The 20,463-nt window shown below is 48.7% G+C and overlaps 1 pseudogene across 1 annotated transcript in view; it reads left to right on the top strand.

Annotated features, from left to right (window-relative positions):
- The first annotated feature begins 67 nt into the window (after positions 1-67).
- Positions 68-20,463, top strand: part of LOC147119202 (uncharacterized) — a 35,357-nt pseudogene continuing 14,961 nt past the window's right edge. The window contains exons 1-2 of the transcript XR_015077876.1: positions 68-273; positions 3,928-4,944. The product of XR_015077876.1 is annotated as an uncharacterized LOC147119202 (transcript). The remainder of the gene's footprint in view (positions 274-3,927; positions 4,945-20,463) is intronic.

The following is a 20,463-nucleotide window of genomic DNA, read 5'->3' as shown; positions in this document are numbered from 1 at the left end:
CCGGCCCGCACTGCGCATGCTCAAGACACCAGCCCTCCCCCAACCATCTATCTCTGTACGGCGCCTGCGCGCTGGCGGCCTGTGCCGGGCTCCGCGGCGGGCGCTGATTCTCGGCCGAGGCCCTGGGCGGCGGACTGCGCATGCTCGGCAAGACCCGCACCGGACAATGAGCCGCTACCGCGCCTGCGCGGGGTCCCCGCCTGGGGCATTCTGGGGAAGGTCCGGGTCACCGTCCGAGAGCCCGGATGGCCGGCGGATTGTGAGCTTTATGAGGTTTTTTTTAATATATATATATCGTGGAGAGAAGTGCGGGCAGGGAGATAAAAAAAATAAAGAAAATACAAACCGGAGTGCCCTCCCGGCGGATTGAGCGGCCGCAACCCGGCGTCTGCTGCAGGGAGCGGGACTGGGCACGTTATCAACTCCAGGCGAGGACTGACGTGAGCTCCGACCAATAGGGAGAGTGGGCGGAGCTTGGAGGACTGAGGTGGCGGCGGGTCCTCCAACTAATCGGGGTGTCTGAGGGGCGGGACCTCCGCCGCCTGGTTTTCCCGCTGCTGAGACCAGTGTCAGGCAGCAGAGGGCGCTCGTCTGAGTTTAGGGCTCAGGCATGTTGGTGGAGCAGAGCAGAGGGAACTTTACTCTGCGCCGGGCTTCAGTCCCTCAGCACTGCACTGGAGTGTTTGATGGGACAGTGTAGAGGGAGCTTTACTCTGTATCTAACCCGTGCTGTACCTGCCCTGGGAGTGTTTGATGGAACAGTGTAGAGGGAGCTTTACTCTGTATGTAACCCGTGCTCTACCTGCCCTGGGAGTGTTTGATGGGACAGTGTAGAGGGAGCTTTACTCTGTATTTAACCCGTGCTGTACCTGCCCTGGGAGTGTTTGAAGCTGCTGGGTTTAACCCCCAGTACTTCTGAGCCCAGGAGGACCCAACAATTTCCAATGTGAAAAGAAAATACTGCAGATGGTGGATTTCCAATGTGAGACTGTCAGGGGAGGTGGATTCTGGGGGAGATTAGGTTGTTAAACAGACACTGTCCCTACAATGTAAAAGAGTATTGTTTTAGCAACAAGTATTTCTGTAGAGGCTTTTAATCCATTTTGCAGATACAGATTTATTTTAATTCATTATTGGGATGTGGGCGTCACTAGCAAGGCCAACATATATTACATACATACGTAGGATATACGGCACAGAAACAGGCCATTCGGCCCAGCCAGTCCATTATGCTCCACTCGAGCCTCCTCCCGTCTTTCCTCATCTAAATCTATCAGCATATCCCTCCATTCCCTTCTCCCTCATATGCTTATCTAACCGCCCCTTAAATGCATCGATACTGTTCGCTTCAACCACTCCCTGTGGTAGTGAGTTCCACATTCTCACCACTCTCTGGGTAAAGAAGTTTCTCCTGAATTCCCTATTGGATTTCTTGGTGACTATCTTATATTGATGGCCTCTAGTTATGCTCTTCCCCACAAGTGGAAACATTCTCTCTGTATCCACTCTATCAAAACCTTTCATAATTTTAAAGACCTCTATTTGGTCACCCCTCAGCCTTTTTACAAGAGAAGAGACCCAGCCTGTTCATCCTTTCCTGATATGTATACTCTCGCATTTCTGGTATCATCCTTGTAAACCTTCTCTGCACCCTCTCCAGTGCCTCTATATCCTTTTTATAATATGGTGACCAGAACTGTACGCAGTACTCCAAGTGTGGTCTAGCCAAGGTTTGATACAGGTTTAGCATAACTTACCTGCTTTTCAATTCTATCCCTCTAGAAATAAACCCTAGTGATTGGTTTACTTTTTTATGGCCTTGCAAACCTGTGTCGCAACGTTTAGTGATTTGTGTATTTGTACTCCGAGATCCCTTTGTTCCTCTACCCCACCTAGACTCGCACCCTCCAAGTGATAAGTGACCTCCCCATTCTTCCTACCAAAATGTAATACCTCACATTTATCTGTGTTGAACTTCATTTGCCAATTATATGCTCATTCTGCAAGTTTATTAATGTCCTCTGTAATTTGTTGCAGTCCTCCTCAGTATTGACTAGCCCCCCCCCCCCCAATTGGTATCATGCGCAAATTTAGAAATTGAGTTTTTGATTCCAAAGTCTAAATTGTTAATGTAAATTGTGAACAGCAGTGGTCTCAGCACTGATCCTTGTGGAACGCCACTACCCATCATATATTGCCAATCCTCAGTTTCCCGTTGAGAAGGTGATGATGGGCCGCCTTCTTCAACCGCTGCAGTCCGTGTGGTGAAAGTACTCCCACAATGCTGTTAGGTAAGGAGTTACATGATTCCCAACCAGGATTGGTGAAGGAACGGCGATATATGTCCAAGTCAGGATGGTGTGTGGCTTACTGGTAAACTTGGAGGTGATGGTGCTCCCATGCACCGGTTTCCCTTGTCCTTCTAGGTGGTGGAGGTTGTGGGCTTGGGAGGTTCAGTCAAAGTTGCAGATGTATAAAGCCCCTCTCCTTCTCCCCCACCTCTCTCTCTCTTTCCTCCCATAGAGGCCAGAGTCTTGTGTAGGCAGGTTCCCTTCCCTGAAGGACATTTGGATTTTCAGAAGGCATTCGATAAGGTGCCACATAAAAGGTTACTGCACAAGAGCTCACATGGTTGGGGGTAATATATTAGCATGGATAGAGGATTGGCTAACTAACAGAAAAGAGAGAGTCGGGATAAATGGGTCATTTTCCGGTTGGCAAACGGTAACTAGTGGGGCACCACAGGGATCGGTGCTGGGGCCTCAACTATTTATAATCTATATTAATGACTTGGATGAAGGGACTGAGTGTAATGTAGCCAAATTTGCTGATGATACAAAGATAGGTGGGAAAGCAAGTTGTGAAGAGGGCACAAAGAATCTGCAAAGGGATAGAGACAGGCTAAGTGAGTGGGCAAACATTTGGCAGATGGAGTATAATGTGGGAGAGTGTGAGGTTATCCACTTTGGTAGGAAAAATAAAAAAGCAAATGATTATTTAAATGGAGAGATATTACAAAATGCTGCAGTTCAGAGGGACCGGGGGGTCCTGGTGCACGAAACACAAAAAGTTAGCATGCAGGTACAGCAAGTAATCAAAAAGGCAAATGGAATTTTGGCCTTTATTGGAAGGGGGCTGGAGTATAAAAGCAGGGAAGTCCTGCTACAACTGTACAGGGTATTGGTGAGACCACACCTGGAGTACTGCGTACAGTTTTAGTCTCCTTATTCAAGGAAGGATATACTTGCATTGGAGGCAGTTCAGAGAAGGTTCACCAGGTTAATTCCAGAGATGAGGGGGTTGACTTATGAAGAAAGGTTGAGCAGGCTGGGCCTGTACTCATTGGAGTTTAGAAGAATGAGAGGTGATCTTATTGAAACATATAAGATACTGAGGGACTCGACAAGGTAGATGCAGAGAGGATGTTTCCCCTCGTGGGGGAATCTAGAACTCGGGGGCATAGTTTCAGAATAAGGGGTCGCCCTTTTAAAACTGAGATGAGGAGGAATTTCTTCTCTCAGAGGGTCGTAAATCTGTGGAGTTCTCTGCCCCAGAGAGCTGTGGAGGCTGGGTCATTGAATACATTTAAGGTGGAGAGAGACAGATTTTTGAACAATAAGGGAGTGAAGGGTTATGGGGAGTGGGCAGGGAAATAGAGCTGAGCCCAAGATCAGATCAGGCATGATCTCATTGAATGGCGGAGCAGGCTCGAGGGGCCTAGTGGCCGACTCCTGCTCCTATTTCTTATGTTCTTATTAGTGAACCAGTTGGGTTTTTATGACAATCCGACAGCTTTCATGGTCACTTTTTTCTGGTGCTGGCCCCACAAATGACCAGATTCATTGAGCGCAGTTTCACAAACTGCTTTTCCTTTTTTTTGGGTTCTCTCTCACGCTTCCTTTTTCCTGTTTTGAATTCATTTTACAGGGTATTAGAAGGGGAGGATTTGCAGACAGGAAGCTCAAACTAAACATCACGTCAAGAGTAACTTGCTTCATCAGGACCTGAATATCATCGGCCTTTGCACATGGAAGCAAAAAGCACCGTTCACAGCAGGGAGAAACCGTACACGTGTTCTGTGTGTGGACGAGGCTTCAGCCGATCCTCCAGCCTATTGAGACACCAGCGAGTTCACACTGGGGAGAGGCCGTTCACCTGCTCTGAGTGTGGGAAGGGATTCACTCAATCATCCCACCTGCTGACACACCAGCTTGTTCACACTGATATGAGACCCTTTAAATGTTCTGACTGTGAGAAGAGCTTTAAAAGCAAAAATGATCTGCTGCGATGCCAGCGAGTTCACACTGGGGAGGGTCCGTTCACCTGCTCCGTGTGTGGGCAGGGATTCACTCAGTCATGCACTCTGCTGACACACCAACGCACACACACTGGGGAGATTCTGTTCACCTGCTCTGTGTGTGGGAAGGGATTCACTTGTTCATCGTACTTGCTGAGACACCAGCGAGTTCACACTGGGGAGAGGCCGTTCACCTGCTTATTGTGTGGGAAGGGATTCATTCAGTCATCCACCCTGGTGACACACCAGCAAGTTCACACTGGGGAGAGGCCATTCACCTGCTCCGTGTGTGGGAAGGGATTCGCTCAGTCATCCAACCTCCTGACACACCAGCGAGTTCACACTGGGGAGAGGCCATTCACCTGCTTGTTGTGTGGGAAGGGATTCACTCAGTCATCCACCCTGGTGACACACCAGCAAGTTCACACTGGGGAGAGGCCATTCAACTGCTCCGTGTGTGGGAAGGGATTCGCTCAGTCATCCGACCTTCTGAGACACCAGCGAGTACTGTGGAGAGGCCGTTCACCTGCTCTGACTGTGGGAAGGGATTCACTCGTTCATCCCACCTGCTGAGACACCAGCGAGTTCACAATTCACTGCAGGGGTTGGATTCTGTTGTTATTGCTGCTGTTAATCACATCCAGGACTGAACCATTTTCATTCTGACAGTTTGGCTTTGTTTCTGCTGATGTTCATAACTCCTATAACTGGGCTGGAGTTTAATTTTCTGGTTAGATGTCGGGTAAATCAGATTTGTTTTAAACACATTGTTGTAGATTTTCTTCTTTCCCACCTGAGTGTTTAACATCACCTGGCTGAAGCTCAGAAAGGACAATCTGGGGGAGGATCGTCCGGCGGGAACAGAACTTCAGCCTGGACACAGTCCTTCAGGGCCACACTGCGAGGGGCAAACGGCACTTTGGTCTTTCTCGTCTCTCTTCACTGACAGCAAAGTCCCCGTGCGGGTTTATCTTGAGGCATGTGAGGAACGTGTCCCAGCCGCTCTCTGCCATGGTTCAGAGCTCCTAGGCACGGAACAGAAGACTCCTTTACAACTGTGTTTAGAGTCGGGAAGAACAACGGTGAATGCTGGAAACGTGCTGTCAAATCAGAGATTGGTGTAAAACTGTGATCTGTTCCTGACTGAAAGCGAAACAGCAGGTTTAAGTTTCCAGTCTAAATATGACTGGTAATTATTCTACAAAGGTTTAACGTGTTTGTGTGACAGTCCTGAATCTACCATTTTAAGGCCGGTTAAAATAAATTGGTTAAAGTCTGCATTAAAAAGCAGAGGGAGGAGTTCACAGGAGCCTGTTAACTGCTGGTACAATTATACAACAGACATTTGATCTCCAGATAAAGAAGGACCTGCAGCGTGTTTCCAGGAACTCCCTGTTTTATTGATGTGTGTGTGTTAGTCACCAGGATAACTAAAAATACACGACCCGGAACATCCACGGGGGTGCGATCCCGACAGTTACTCTGGGATCACTCCCGCTGTGGAACTCCACCACCGACCCTGCTGAAGGTTGTAGGCTCGGAGTGGGGCCTCCAGGAGTGGACAGTAAGAAAGCTGGGCTTCAGTATCCTGACAAATATAGGGCGAGGAACCAGAGGAATCCTTACTGAGGAACCGTCTGGGGTTTTACCGGCCAGCGTAGGTCTAGGGGTGAATGATTCCTGACTCCCCGAACTGTCTTACATTGAACCCAGTTCAGATCAAGGTGAGTTCAGTTTATAGGAGAATAGGGACAAATATCACCCACAGTTGAGGGAGACAAAAGCAGCCGTTAGAGAAGCTCAGAGGTCTTTTGGAAGATGTTGTACAATTGTGGTAATAATAGTAAAAGCTTTTCCAGCTATGTCAGGAGTCAGAAGACATAGTTACACAGAGTTACATAGAATTACAGAGTCTACAGCACAGGAACAGGCCATTCGGCCCAACTGGTCAATGCCGGTGTTTCTGCTCCACACGAGTCTCCTCCCACCACTCTTCATCTAACCCTATTAGCATATCCTTCTATTCCTTTCTCCCTCATGTGCTTATCTACCTTCCCCATGAATGTATCTGTGCTATTCACCTCAACTACTCCTTGTGGTAGCACGTTCCACATTCTGACCTCTCTTTGGGTAAAGAAGTTTCTCCTGAATTCCCCATTGGATTTATTAGAGACTGTGTTATATTTATGACCTGTAGTTTTGGACTGCCCCACAAGTGGAAACATTTTCTCCAGGTCCACCCGATACAACCTTTTCATAATCTTAAAGACCTCGATCAGGTCACCCATCGGCCTTCTCTTTATTCTAGAGAAAAGAGCCCCAGCCTGTTCAGCCTTTCCTGATAAGTATATCCTCTCAGTTCTAGGATCATCCTTGCAAAGCCTTTTTCCACCTTCTCCAGTGTCTCTATATCCTTTTTATAATATGGTGACCAGAACTGTTCACTGTACGCCAAGTGTGGTCTAACCAAGGTTCGATACAAGTTTAACATAACTTTTCTGCTTTTTAATTCTATCCCTCTAGAAATGATCCCCAGTCCATTGTTTGCTCCTGTTATGGCCTCATTAACCTGCGTCGCTACTTTTAGTGATTTGTGTATCTGGACCCCGAGATCCCTTTGCTCCTCTACCCCATTTAGATTCTTATTTTCCAAGTAGTTTGTGGCCTCCTTATTATTCCTACCAAAATGCACCACCTTTCTTAAAATTAATTTGCTAATTGCCCTCCCATTCTGGAAGTCTTGCGTTTTTTAAATATTCGTTCATGGGATGTGGGCGTTGCTGGCAATGCCAGCATTTATTGCCCATCCCTAGTTGCCCTTGAGAAGGTGGTGGTGAGCCGCCTTCTTGAACCGCTGCAGTCCGTGTGGTGAAGTTGCTCCCACAGTGCTGTTAGAGAGAGAGTTTAACCCATGATTTTGTCACAGTCTTCCTCAGTATTAACTCTACCTCCCAATTTGGTGTCATTGACAAATTTTGGAATTGTACCTCTTATTCCCGAGTCCAAACCGTTTCTGTAAATGGTGAACAACAGTGGTCCCAGCATCGATCCCTGTGGAACACCACTTCCCACCTTTTGCCAGTCTGAGTAGCTACTCCCAACCCCTACTCTCTGTTTTCTGTTTTGTAACCAGCTTGCTATCCATAACAGTTTGTAAGATCGAGAAGATGACCCAGGTCAGGCCGTGTGGAGTGAAGGGCCAGGCAGCAGAATGGATGGAAAGCTGGCTACAAAACAGAAATCAGAGGGTTGGAGTTAAGGGAAGTTTGTTGCGATCTTTCCATCCATTCTCTTACCTGACCTTTGACTCCACACGGCCTGACCGTGGTTATCTTGTAGACCGTACATACTGCAGACACAGTGCACCAGTGGTGGAGGGGGTGGATATTGAGTCCTGTGGCAGGGGTGCTGATGAAGTGGATTTCTCTGTGAGTTTTGAGGCATCGCTAGTGGCGTTTTTCACCACTTTCCACCTTTAAAACAACCTTGCTGCCAGTTTATTAAAGCCATTAACAGCCGCTCGGGTGGGACACACCAGTAACTGAGGCCTTGTTTCCCTCACAATGACAGGCCTGAACCCGAGTTAGAAAACATTTAGTAATTAAACCAGACTGGGCGGGGCCTGAGGTGCGAGTCAGTAACGGAAAATTGGTGGCCAGCGCACTTCACACCAGGGCTGAGGACCCGGGGACTCGGGTTTCTGTATCATTTATTGATTCATTTGTTTATTGCCCAATCTCAATCAGACTGGCGGGTCATCTTGCTGTCCGGCGGAGGCGAGGTTCCCCAATGGAGGGCTCTCTATGCGGGGGTCCTTCCCTGCACCATTGGGGATCTGGGGTGGAGACTGTTACAAGGAGCTGTCGTGTGCAACAGTTTTTAAGCTCCTTTCCGGACTCCAATGCCAGATGTGATGTTTGCAGCCTAGAGGAGTCCATGGGCCGTGTATATATTCAGTGTGAGAGGTTGCAGCCCCTGTATAGTTACCTGAAGGGGCTGCTCCTCAACTCTTGGTTACACTTTAGCCCCACGCTCCTAATCTTTGGCCGCCCGGTGCGGAGGGGGGTGGGTAAGTCAGAGGATCTTCTCCTGGACCTGCTCTTGGGCCTGGTGAAAACAGCAATTTGTAGGCCCAGGATGGCCGGGGTCCATGAGGGGTCACTCTGGCTGCCTGCCTCTCTCCCGTGGTCTTGTCCCTGCCCGGGTGGCCCTGGAGAGGGAGCAGGCGGTGTCCACCGGTTCACTTGATACCTTCCTCGACCGGTGGACACCTCGGGTTAAAGAGACGATAATCGATCCTCACAATCACATTGTGATGTAATTATTAATTGTGTGTGTGTCACAAATACATTTTGTTCTATTTTGAATATAAATACAAAAGCTCTACTAGACATGTTAAACTACTAGTTATTTAATCAGGGCTGCAGCTGCTGAAAGGTTGACTGTACTGAGGTTTGTGGCTAGAGCTGGCAGACGTGTTCTTCTGAAGTCTGATGTCTCACACCTGAAGAGTCTGTTTATTTTGTGTTGTAATGACCTTTTTTTGTTGCCTGGTGTCAGAAATAGAAATCAAAGGGAGATGATGCCCCGCTCTGTTAATCAATTTTTTGACACATTTCCATTTCTTAATTTACAAAGATCACAACTCCATTAGTGAACAATGGATTGCCAGTCTGCCACTTTTTAGTGAGGCTTGAAAGGATTCGCTCTGAAGCTACACCTGCCCATCTGTCTGTGTGTCACTGTGTTTGGATTGTGTTAGACAACAGCCCTAATATCTCGCCTACATCCATTACAATTTTTGAAATGTTAGATTGTACTTGGAAGAAGTTGAGTTTGAATCTGACAATTCTGAAATTGGGAGCTGTTAATGATTTGTGTTTTTCACGTAACTATATAGTGATGTGATCAGTCAAAGCAAATTAAAAGATGCTGCTATTTACTGAACACAACTGAATAATTCTACAAGGATGCTATCGCAGTCTGCCTCAGTATTAACTACACCCCCCAGTTTAGTGTCATCTGCAAATTTTGACATTGAAGCGTGTAAAGTTAAGGCACATGGGATTGGGGGCAAGGTATTGACTTGGATAGAGAACTGGTTGGCAGACAAAAAGCAAAGAGTTGGAATAAACGGGTCTTTTTCCGAGTGGCAGGCAGTGACTAGTGGGGTACCGCAGGGATCGGTCCTTGGACCCCAGCTATTCAAAATATATATAAATGATCTAGACAAGGGAACTAGATGTAATATCTCCAAATTTGCAGATGACACAAAGCTGGGTGGGCGTGTGTGCTGTGAGGATGATGCTGAGAAACTCCAGGATGATTTGAAGAGGTTGGGTGATTGGGCAAAAACATGGCAGATGCATAAGAACATAAGAAATAGGAGCAGGAGTAGGCCAATCGGCCCCTCGAGCCTGCTCCGCCATTCAATAAGATCATGGCTGATCTGTTCCTAACCGCCAATCCACTATCACAGAACCATCTCCTGAATCTAACAGAATTAGACACACGAAATAGGAGCAGGATCGGGCTACACGGCCCCTGGGCCCGCTCCGCTACCCACAGGGCCATGACCGATCCGAACCTAGACTCATGTCCAATTTCCTGCCCGCTCCCCGTAACCTTTAATTCCCTTTACTTCTGGGAAACTGTCTATTTCTGTTTTAAATTTATGTAATGATGTAGCTTCTACAGCTTTTTGGGGCAGCATATTCCATGGACCTACCACCCTCTGAGTGAAGTAGTTCCTCCTCATCTCAGTTCTAAAGAGCAGCCCCTTATTCTAAGACTATGCCCCCTAGTTCTAGTTTCACCCATCATCGGGAACATCTTCCCCGCATCCACCCGATCCAACCCCTTCACAATCTTATATGTTTCAATAAGATCGCCTCTCATTCTTCTGAATTCCAATGAGTAGAGTCCCAATCTACTCAACCTCTCCTCATATGTCCATCCCCTCATCCCCGGGATTAACCGAGTGAACCTTCTTTGTACTGACTCGAGAGCAAGTATGTCCTTTCTTAAGTATGGACACCAAAACTGTACGCAGTATTCCAGGTGCGGTCTCACCAATACCTTGTACAACTGAAGCAATACCTCCCTATTTTTAAATTCTATCCCCCTAGCAATGAAAGCCAACATTCCATTGGCCTTCTTAATCACTTGCTGCACCTGCATACTAACCTTTTGAGTTTCGTGCACCAGGACCCCCAGATCCCTTTGTACTTCAGTACTTTCCAGTTTCTTGCCATTAAGATAATAACTTGCTCTATGATTTTTCCTGCCAAAGTGCATAACCTCACACTCTCCAGTATTGTACTCCATCTGCCAAATCTCTGCCCACTTACTTAGTCTGTCTATGTCCCCTTGCAGGTTTTTTATGTCCTCCTCACTCACTACTTTCCCTCCCATTTTAGTATCATCTGCAAACTTTGATATGTTACACTCGGTCCCCCCCTCCAAATCGTTAATATAGATTGTAAAGAGTTGGGGACCCAGCACTGACTCCTGTGGAACACCACTAGTTACTGATTGCCAGTCTGAGAATGAACCATTTATCCCAACTCTCTGCCTTCTGTTAGATAGCCAATCCTCTATCCATGCCAGAATATTACCCCCAATCCCGTGATTTTTTATCTTAACCAATAATCTTTTGTGTGGCACCTTGTCAAATGCCTTTTGGAAGTCTAAATACACTACGTCCACTGGTTCCCCTTTATCCACCCTATATGTTACTTCCTCAAAGAACTCCAGCAAATTTGTCAAACATGACTTCCCCTTCATAAAACCATGCTGACTTTGTCCTATTAAATTATGATTATCCAAATGTCCTGTTACTGTCTCCTTAATAATGGACTCCAAAATTTTACCTACCACAGATGTTAGGCTAACCGGTCTATAGTTTCCAGCCTTCTGTCTACTGCCCTTTTTAAATAAGGGTGTTACATTAGCAGTTTTCCAGTCTGCCGGGACCTTTGCCGAGCCCAGGGAGTTTTGGAAAATTATTACCAATGCATCCACAATCCCTACCGCCACTTCCCTCAAGACCCTAGGATGTAAGCCATCAGGTCCAGGTGATTTATCTGCCTTGAGTCCCATTATTTTACCGAGTACCACTTCCTTAGTGATTTTGATTGTGTTTAGCTCCTCCCCCCCTTTAGCCCCCTGTTTGTCCAGTGTTGGGATATTCTTAGTGTCTTCTACTGTAACAACTGATGTAAAATATTCATTCAGTGTTTTTGCCATCTCCATATTTCCCACCATTAATTTCCCGGTCTCATCCTCTAAGGGACCAACATTTACTTTAGTCACCCTTTTTCTTTTTATATAACTATAAAAACTCTTACTATCTGTTTTTATATTTTTTGCTAATTTACTTTCATAATCTATCTTCCCTTTCTTAATCAATCTTTTTGTTATTGTTTGCTGTCTTTTAAAGTTTTCCCAATCCTCTATCCTCCCACTAGATTTGGCTACCTTATATGCCCTTGTTTTTAGTTGAATACTATCCTTAATTTCTTTACTTAGCCATGGATGGCTGTCTTTTCTTTTACACCCTTTTCTTCTCAGTGGAATATATATTTTTTTGGAAGTTGTAAAATAACTCCTTAAATGTACACCACTGATCATGTATCGTCTTACCCTTTAATCTATTTTCCCAATCCACTCTACTCAATTCCGCTCTCATACCTTCTTAGTCTCCTTTATTCAAGCTTAGCATGCTTGTTTGAGATCCAACCTTCTCACCCTCTAATTGAATATGGAATTCAACCATGTTATGGTCACTCATTCCAAGGGGATCCTTTACTAGGACATTTTTAATTAATCCTGTCTCGTTACACAGGACCAGATCTAAGGTTGCTTGCCCCCTGGTCGGTTCAGTTACATACTGCTCAAGAAACCCATCCCTAATACACTCAATGAACTCATCCTCAAGGCAGCCCTGCCCAATTTGATTTGTCCAATTAATATGATAGTTAAAATCCCCCATAATTATAGATGTTCCCTTATTACAAGCCTCAACTATTTCCTGATTGATACTCCGTCCAACAGAGTTGCCACTGTTCGGAGGCCTATAGACTACGCCCACTAGTGTTTTTTTCCCCTTATTATTCCTTACCTCCACCCAAACTGTTTCATTATCCTGATCTTTTGACCCAATATCATTTCTCTGTATTACAGTGATTCCTTCCTTTATTAACATAGCCACCCCACCTCCCCTTCCTTCCTGCCTGTCCTTCCTGATCGTTAAATAACCTGGTATGTTTAATTCCCAGGCATTGTCACCCTGCAGCCATGTTTCTGTAATGGCCACAAGATCATACCCATATGTAATTATTTGTGCCATTAACTCGTCTATTTTGTTACGAATGCTACGTGCATTCAGGTAGAGAACTTTCAAAGATGTTTTGTGACACTTAGTTCCTGCTTTTGCCCTTTTTATTACTTTACCTTTTACTCCATACCTTCTGCCCCTTCCTGACATGCTCTGGTTTTTAATTTCCCCACTGCTACCTAAGTCTATGACCTTCTCTGTTGTCATTTTTATTATTTGCTCTCTAGGAACCTCCCCCCGACTAGTTAGTTTAAAGCCCTCTCTACAGCCCTAGTTATATGATCCGCCAGGACTCTGCAATATAACGTGGATAAAGATGTGCGGGTTAGGATGATTGGCTATGATAAAAAATTGACCCTTAGTGTTAGGGGGATTAAATATGTGGGGTTACGGGGATAGGGTGGGATATGTGTTGGTGTAGGGGTTACGGGGATCGGGTGGGATATGTGTCGGTGCAGGCTCGATGGGCCGAAATGGCCTCTATCTGCACTGTGGGGTTTCTGTGATCTGTGAAATGCGAGGTTATCCACTTTGGTGGCAAAAACAAGAAGGCAGATTATTATCTGAATGGCAATAGATTGGGAGAAGGGGAAGTGCAACGAGACCTGGGTGTTCTTGTGCACCAGTCGCTGAAGGTAAGCATGCAGGTGCAGAAGGCAGTTAAGAAGGCAAATGGCATGTTGGCCTTCGTAGCAAGAGGGTTTGAGTACAGGAACAAGGATGTCTTGCTGCAGTTGTACAGGGCCTTGGTGAGACCACCTCTTGAGTATTGTGTGCAGTTTTGGTCGCCTTATCTGAGGAAGGATGTGATGCGCCATCAATTACTCAAAAGACTGAAGTTGAGCGAGTAACAATCAGGCTTTTATTAACTAAAGAATGAAGGTCTTGTCTCGAGTGGTCGACCCGTCCAGAATACTAAGGGACTGGGAGGTAGTCACTTATATACCTGGAATAGTGGGAGGAGTCAGCCGAGGCATGTCCAGACCTGTACCTAGTGGAATACACATACAGACACAGACAGGTATGACAGTGGTTTACCACATTCACCCCTTGTTTAAAAATGAGTCCGGCGGGGTGAAGTGTATTTAAAAGTTCGTGTATTGGAGTCTCTCCGGAGGTCTTGTCTGCCGCTGTGATCGACGTGGCGACGGCAGGGGTGGTGGAGCTTCCGGCGTCGCGTCCCGTGTAGGCTGGGGCCCTGGAGTGTAGTCCTCGTGGGTGACGGTCCAAGGCGAGCCGGCTGCTGGGGTTGGATATCGGGTCGTTGGGGGGGGTGGTAATGGGTAGTGGGTTACAGCGGTCCCCGAGGGTGCGAGGTCTCGTATGGAGACTGTGTCCTCCCGCCCGTCCGGGTACGCAATGTAAGCGTACTGGGGGTTGGCGTGGAGGAGGTCGACCCTCTCGACCAGGGGGTCCGTTTTATTGGCCCTCACGTGTCTTCTCAGTAGTACCGGCCCTGGGGACGTCAGCCATGGCGGTAACGATGTCCCCGATGTGGACTTCCTTGGGAAGACAAACATTTTCTCGTGAGGGGTGGCATTGGTGGCAGTGCAGAGAAGTGACCGAATCGAGTGGAGCGCATCGGGGAGCACCTCCTGCCAGCGGGAGGTCGGAAGGCCCCTAGACTTTAAGGCTAGTAGGGCAGCCTTCCAAACAGTTGCATTCTCTCTTTCCACCTGTCCGTTCCCCCGGGGGTTGTAACTGGTGGTCCTGCTTGTGGCTATACCCCTAGCGAGCAGGTACTGGCGGAGTTCGTCGCTCATAAACGATGAGCCCCGGTCGCTATGGATATAGCTGGGGAAACCGAACAGGGTGAAGAGGCTGTTCAGACATTTAATGACCGTGGCACTGGTCATGTCCGGGCAGGGGATAGCGAACGGGAACCGGGAGTACTCGTCAATGATGTTGAGGAAGTACACATTGCGGTCGGAGGAGGGGAGAGGCCCTTTAAAATCGACGCTCAGGCGTTCGAAAGGGCGAGTGGCTTTTATCAGGTGGGCTCTGTCTGGTCTATAAAAGTGCGGTTTGCACTCAGCGCAGACTTGGCAGTTCTTGGTCATGGTCCTGACCTCCTCAATGGAGTAAGGCAGGTTGCGGGCCTTGATGAAGTGGAAGAACCTGGTGACCCCCGGGTGGCAGAGGTCATTGTGGAGGGCCCTCAGCCTATCGATCTGCGCGCTGGCGCAGGTGCCACGCGATAGGGCATCTGGGGGTTCATTGAGCTTCCCAGGCCGGTACAAGATCTCGTAATTGTAGGTGGAAAGTTCGATTCTCCACCTCAAGATCTTGTCATTTTTGATTTTGCCCCTCTGCTTGTTGTTGAACATAAAAGCAACTGAACGCTGGTCAGTGAGCAGGGTAAATCGTTTTCCGGCCAGGTAGTGCCTCCAATGACGCACAGCCTCCACGATAGCCTGGGCCTCCTTCTCGACCGCGGAGTGTCTGGTCTCCGGGCCCTGGAGGGTTCGTGAGAAGAATGCCACAGGTCTCCCCGCCTGATTAAGGGTGGCGGCCAGAGCGAAGTCGGACGCATCGCTTTCCACCTGGAAGGGGATGGATTCGTCCACTGCGTGCATGGTGGCTTTGGCAATGTCTTCCTTGATACGGTGGAAGGCTAAGCGGGCCTCTGCCGTCACGGGAAAAGAGGTGGACTTGATCAGCGGACGGGCTTTGTCTGCATAGTAGGGGACCCACTGAGCGTAGTAGGAAAAAAACCCTAGGCACCTCTTCAGAGCTTTTAGGCAGTGGGGCAGTGGGAGTTCCATAAGGGGACGCATCCGGTCCGGGTCGGGACCGATGACCCCGTGTTCTACAACACAGCCAAGGATGGCGAGGCGGTCTGTGCGGAATATGCACTTCTCCTTGTTATATGTCAGGTTCAGGAGTTGGGCGGTGCGGAGGAATTTCTCGAGGTTTGCGTCATGGTCCTGCAAGTCATGGCCGCAGATGGTCACATTATCTAGGTAAGGGAAAGTGGCCTGCAGCTCGTTTTGATCGACCATCCGGTCCATCTCCCTTTGGAAGACGGAGACCCCGTTGGTAACGCCGAAGGGAACCCTAAGGAAGTGATAGAGGCGGCCGTTTGCCTCAAAAGCAGTATACTGGCGGTCTTCAGGGCTGATGGGGAGCTGGTGGTACGCTGATTTCAGGTCAATGGTCGAAAAGACGCGGTACTGCGCGATCTGGTTGACCATGTCAGCTATGCGGGGGAGTGGGTAGGCGTCCAGCAGGGTGTAGCGGTTTATTGTTTGGCTGTAGTCGATGACCAGGCGTTGTTTCTCGCCGGTCTTAACGACCACAACCTGGGCTCGCCAGGGGCTGGAGCTGCCCTCAATAATCCCCTCCTTCAGGAGCCGTTCCACTTCGGTTTTGATGAAAACCCTGTCCCCGGCACTGTATCGCCTGCTCTTTGTGGCGATGGGCTTACAGTCGGGGGTGAGGTTAGCAAACAGTGGGGGGGGTGGGACTCTGAGTGTGGAGAGGTTGCATCTAGTGCGCGGCGGGCAATTTGGAGGCTGCTGGCTGCGGACTGTGAGTGGGGGGAGGGGGCCACCGTACGCCATCGTAACGCTTTTGAGGTGGCACTGGAAATCCAACCCCAGTAGAACGGCAGCGCAAAGGTCGGGCAGGACCAGGAGTTTAAAATTATTGAACACAGTCCCGTCTACTACTAGTGTCACCACGCAGTAGCCGCCAATGTCCGCTGACTGGGACTCGGAGGCCATAGAAATCCGCTGGTGCGCAGGCAGGACTGGGAGAGAGCAACGCCGCACCGTGTCGGGGTGGATGAAGCTCTCTGTGCTCCCGGAGTCAAAAAGGCAGTTTATTGCATGGCCGTTTACCTTAACGTCCATTTTGGACCGAGCTAGCTGGTGCGGTCTCGTTTGGTCCAGCGTCACAGAGGCCAGCGTAGGGGTCGGTGTGTCGCTGCGAGTATCAGATGGGGGGGGGTTGGCGGTCTGCTGCATCCCGGCTGGTGTCCAAGATGGCGGCGCCCATGATTCCCATGTGGCTGGAGTCGTCCAAGATGGCTGCTGCTGCGGTGGTTCGCACATGGCTGGGGAGGCCCAAGATGGCGGCTCGCACGGCCCACACGCGGCGCTGCTGGCGTTCGGGGTGGCTTTGGCCTTGCAGACGCTGGCGTAGTGTCCCTTTTTCCCGCAGCCCGAGCAGGTTGCATTCTTCGCCGGGCAGCGCGCTCTGGGGTGTTTGGCCTGGCCACAGAAGTAGCATTTCTGGCCTTGGGATACTGCTGTCTGGCTTTGGGACACTGCTGCGGTAGTTGGGCCGTTGTTGGGCTGTGGCTGGGGTGGCACGGTGCTATGGGGCTGTCCTACCGTGTCCCAGGTTGTCGTTCCCCGCGGCGTCCACGGTGCAGAGGAGTAGGCATCCATGCCCCGGAAGGCTGCGTCCAGCGTTAGTGCGATGTCGGAGGCTTTGTCGAGGGTGAGGTCACTCTGCTCCAGCAGTCGCTGTCGGGTGTAGTTGGACCTGTGGCCCGCTACGAAGGCATCCCGGATCAGTTCCTCCGTGTACTTAGTGGGCGTTACCGCCTTACACCCACAGGCCCGGCCAAGCACGGACAGTGCTTGGAGGTATTCCTCAGTCGATTCCCCAGGTTGTTGCTTGCGACTCCCCAGAAGGTGCCTGGCATATACTTCGTTCACAGGGCGCGTGTACTGGGTCTTGAGGAGCTGGAGGGCGGCTGTGTACGAGGTCGCGTCCCGGATGACTGAGTACACTCGGTGGTTCACCTTGGAGATCAGGACAGACAGTTTGTCCGCATCCGTTTCGACTGCAGTGGAGGCAGTCAGGAATGTCTCGAAGCACGTGAGCCAGTGAGCAAACTTGGTGGAAGCGTCCGCTTCCCGACTGTCCAGGTCCAGGCATGCTGGTGTGAGGATCTTCTCCATTATAAAAAATTTAGTTAATAAAATTGATGCGCCATCAATTACTCAAAAGACTGAAGTTGAGCGAGTAACAATCAGGCTTTTATTAACTAAAGAATGAAGGTCTTGTCTCGAGTGGTCGACCCGTCCAGAATACTAAGGGACTGGGAGGTAGTCACTTATATACCTGGAATAGTGGGAGGAGTCAGCCGAGGCATGTCCAGACCTGTACCTAGTGGAATACACATACAGACACAGACAGGTATGACAGTGGTTTACCACAGGATGTTCTTGCCATGGAAGGAGTTCAGCGAAGATTCACCAGGCTGATACCTGGGATGGCAGGAATGACGTATGAGGAGAGATTGTGTCGATTGGGATTATACTCGCTGGAGTTTAGAAGATTGAGAAGGGATCTCATCGAAACCTATAAAATTCTGTCAGGCCTGGACAGACTAGATGCAGGAAGGATGTTTCTGATGGCCGGGGAGTCCAGAACCAGGGGTCATAGTCTAAGGATAAGGGGTAAACCATTTAGGACTGAAATGAGGAGGAATTTCTTCACCCAGAGAGTGGTGAACCTGTGGAATTCTCTGCCACAGAGGGCGGTGGAGGCCAATTCATTAAATATATTCAAAAAAGAGTTGGATATATTTCTTAAGGCTAAAGGGATCAAGGGATATGGGGAGAAGGCAGGGACAGGGTACTGAATTTGAATGATCAGCCATGATCTCATTGAATGGTGGAGCAGGCTCGAAGGGCCGAATGGCCTACTCCTGCTCCTATCTTCTATGTTTCTATGAACTTCTGATTCCCGAGTCCAAATCATTCATGTAAATGGTGAACAACAGTGGTCCCAGCACCGATCTCTGGGGAACACCACTTCCCACCTTCCACCCGTCTGAGTAAATACCTTTAACTCATCCCGTCACTATAACTGGACTTGTCTCCATTCCCATGCTGAGGGGATTGCTGTATCAGACGGGAGGGGCAACATTTGGGGACTCTCGATTCTCCACCAATTCCCATTCCCCTTCTTTCTGGTGGATAATGGAGGTGCCACTGTGTGTAATGTGCAAGTCAGTAAGAATTGTCAGCGAGGATTCATCAGCACTTTCTAATTGGAGATGTTAATCAGTGGAACGTTTCAGACACTGAATTGTAAAAGTTCATAATTTTACTGTAAAATAATTCAGCGACTCTCATCAGAAGTTAAGGGGAAAGATGAGACAGCGGTTCTTAAATAAACACTGCAGCCCCGACAACTCAATCAGCTATATATGCAGAATATTAAACTCCAGCCCAGTTATAGGGGTTATTAATATCAGCAGAAACAAACCCCACTGTCAGAATGAACATGGTTCAGTCCTGGATGTAATTAAGAGCAGAATCCAAACCCTGCAGTCACATGTGAACTTGCTGGTGTGTCAGCAAGTTGGATGAATGATTAAATCCCTTCTCACACACGGAGCAGGTGAACGGCCTCTCCCCATGTGAATTCGCTGGTGTGTCAGCAGGTTGGATGATTGATTAAATCCCTTCCCACACATGGAGCAGGTGAACAGCCTCTCCCCAGTGTGAACTCGCTGGTGTGTCAGCAGTTTGGATGACTGATTAAATCCCTTCCCACACATTGAGCAGGTGAATGGCCTCTCCACGGTGTGAACTTGCTGGTGTGTTAGCAGGTGGGATGACCGAGTGAACCCCTTCCCACACACGGAGCAGGTGAACGGCTCTCCCCAGTGTGAACTCGCTGGTGCAGAATGAGGTTGGATGACTGCTTGAACCTCTTCCCACAGTGAGTGCAGCTGAATGGTCTCTCGTCAGTGTGAACTCGCTGATGTGTCTGCAGAATGCACAAGCGAGTGAATCCCTTCCCATACACAGAGCAAGTGAATGGTCTCTCCCCAGTGTGACTGCGTTGATGAGTTTCCAGCTGGGACGGGAAATGGAATCCCTTCCCACAGTCCCCACATTTCCACGGATTCTCCGTGGTGCGTGTGTCCTTGTGTCTCTTCAGATTGGACAATCAGTTGAAGCCTCGTCCACACACAGAACATGTGTACAGTTTCTCCCTGCTGTGAATGGTGTGATGTTTTTTCAGGCTGTGTAACTGGTTAAGGCTCTTTCCACAGTCAGTGCACTGGAACACTCTCACTCGGGTGTGTGTGTCTCGGTGCTTTTCCAGTCACACTGATGTTTGAAATCTTTTCCCACAGACAGAACAGACAAACATTTCTCCTTCCACATTCAAAGGCCGATGATATTCAGGTCCTGATGAATGGAGTGACTCTGTCAGATCTTGATGTGGTGTTTGGTTTGAGTTTGCGGTGTGTAAATGCTGCCCTTCTCACAGCCTGTAAAAGGAGTTTACAAAAGCCATCACTGTGAGTCCAGGATAGAAATTGACAAGATTCTCTCCTCCTGGTTCCTGGGCAAGGGGGCTGCGCATGCGCCCTGCTGCACCTTGAACCTCTCAAGATGGCGGCCGTTAACCCGGGCCTGTCACCGGGAAGAAAGCCCCACAGCTGCCGCCCCGCTCGGGGCAAACGCCTGGCCCGGAGGTTCTTGTTCGGGGCCTCAGGTCCACCCCGGGTTTGTGTGAAGCGGATAATGTTGAGTGTTTTAATAATGGGGCCTGGGGCCGCACTCGGGGTGTTAGCAGCCCGCGTCCCCCCGGGGTTTATTTTTTTTATGTATAACAAACTTTATTTACAGCCAAGTTAAAACATACTGATCTTTTAATCATTTTTCCTTTCTGTAATATAGTACATCTAATGCAACATGAATCCAACAATCAGCCAAGAAGCTTCTTGGGCTGAAATATAAATTATTCAAAAGCCCAGAAAGAGTCCAAAAGAACATCAAACATAAGCATTCTATTTTTGTAAAAGTATCAATACTTGTTGTACAGCACTTTCAAAAAGACTGACATGTCA

Source organism: Somniosus microcephalus, chromosome 4, assembly GCF_052327205.1.
Source record: "Somniosus microcephalus isolate GS21.2 chromosome 4, FLI_Smic_1.0, whole genome shotgun sequence".
Taxonomy (NCBI): Eukaryota; Metazoa; Chordata; class Chondrichthyes; order Squaliformes; family Somniosidae; genus Somniosus; species Somniosus microcephalus.
The sequence above is the reverse complement of the archived record's forward strand: the minus strand, read 5'-3'. Positions and strand labels throughout refer to the sequence as shown.